At 39.6% G+C, this 1,937-nt stretch overlaps 1 pseudogene; it reads left to right on the forward strand.

Moving 5' to 3' along the window:
- Positions 1-716: 716 nt before the first annotated feature.
- On the forward strand, positions 717-1,409 carry LOC141506542 (GATA zinc finger domain-containing protein 1 pseudogene; annotated as a pseudogene).
- The last annotated feature ends 528 nt before the right edge of the window (positions 1,410-1,937 follow it).

Raw genomic sequence — 1,937 nt, forward strand, 5'->3', positions numbered from 1 at the left:
TGAACATATTAAGCATTGAAATAAACTGAAGGGTCTGGAGATACAAGGGAATAAGTACTACAAACAATTAGGAACTAAACTTTTGTCTGTCAAATGTCTTTTTCCATATGCTAGCTAACTTTATTGATGTCAAATATGTTAATAATGGGCTAACACAGTATTCCCTTAATTCCAAGGTTTGGTGAAGCTCAAATGAGAAAATGTATGCAAAGTGCTATGTAAATCTCAAAATCAATTCTTTTAAAACTACTCATGCAAACATGTTTTTCTGCAACTTAAGTCTCAGTTTCCTAACTTATGGTATGTACCTTCTCTCTCTTTTCTAGATAAGCTACCTCTCAATCTTGGTCCTTCATGCTTCCCATGTCTGTCAATGAAGAACCTTGTGTTTTGCCTATGGCTCTTAGTTCACCTTTATAAAAAATGAGGAAATTTCCCCCATATCTAAGAGCTCATGTGTAGTATGTACAATGGCCAAAGTTTCCCCACAGAGCTTGTCTAAGTGGTCTCAGAACAAATATCTCCTTTATGTGTGTTTATAAAGTTAAAGAGACATAATTTCTAGGTAATTGGTCATTTTATTAATAATACTAGAATTTTAATATAAGATCAGTGGCACTCTTGTAAATCAAAGACGTGGCAGGCTCTCAGTTTATGTGACCTTGTAAGAGCAGTGTTCGTGAGGGTGACAATCAATTCTGATTGATTAAAAAGTAATGAGTGGAGGGCCTGGCTCCGGCTTTGCCAGTTCCTCGGCATCTGCCTCACAGCAGAGCAGAGGTGGGAGCAGCAGAGACAGCAAGCAGGTAAGTGGTGTGATGGGGCCAGGGCGTGGCGGGTGCGGCCACGGAGCAGGGCCGAGGGCGGCGGCAGAGCCCTCTCCTTGATGTGTCCGGGCAGAGCAACACCAAGCACAAGTGGGAAGGTGTCCACCAAGGGCAAGGGCCCAGGCACAGCTTTAAGTTGAAGAACCCTATTAAAGCTCCTGAAGCAGTCTCCACCATCATTACCAGAATCAATATTTCACAATATTTCACAACATCTTCAATTGGAGATGTTGTTTCTGTAGTTGATGAACAAGATGGAAAAACATACTATGCTCAGATAAGGGGCTTCATCCAGGACCAGTATTGTGAGAAGAGCACGGCACTAAGATGGTTCATCCCCACCATGGCCAGTCCCAAGGACTGGTTTAATCCGGCATCTTATATCAGAGGACCAGAAGAAGATCTTCCAAGGAAGATGGAATATTTGGAATTTGTTTGTCATGCACTTTCAGAATATTTCAAGTCTCGATCCTCACCATTCCCCACTGTTCCCATTATAGCAGAAAAAGGGTATATATATGGCCTTGTGTTGGACCTGCTCCTGCAGTAGCCATTAAGGAAACAGTTGCCAACAATTTGTAGTCTAGGGTGGCTTTTTATGACTCAATTTTCCTATGTCTTCTATGCAAACCTTTACAAGATGTCCTACAGTTTACTTACTGAAATTGCTGGCTAGCTGAAGAAATAAATTAAAAAAAAAAACCTTTTCATTATTAGCAATTAGGCATATAGTAACTTCTTGGACATAGCTTTTTCTTAACTTATTTTTAATCATTTTCAAAAGAATAATTCTGAACAGAAAGGACAATGATCAATATTGGAAGGGATGTGGGAAATCTGGGACACTAATACATTTTGGGGGAACTGTGAACTCATTCAATCTTTCTGGAGAACAATTTGGAATTATACCCAAAGGGCATCAAAAATGTGCATATCCTTTGATCCAGCAATTCCACTACTGTGTCTGTACCCTGAAGAGATCATGAAAAAGGGAAAAACATCACTTGTACAAAAAATATTCATAGCAACCCTATTTGTGGTGGCAAAGAATTGGAAATTAAGTAAATGTCCTTCAAATGGGGAATGGTTTAACAAACTGTGGTATATGTA

Source organism: Macrotis lagotis, chromosome 1 (genome assembly GCF_037893015.1).
Source record: "Macrotis lagotis isolate mMagLag1 chromosome 1, bilby.v1.9.chrom.fasta, whole genome shotgun sequence".
In the NCBI taxonomy this organism is placed as follows: Eukaryota; Metazoa; Chordata; class Mammalia; order Peramelemorphia; family Peramelidae; genus Macrotis; species Macrotis lagotis.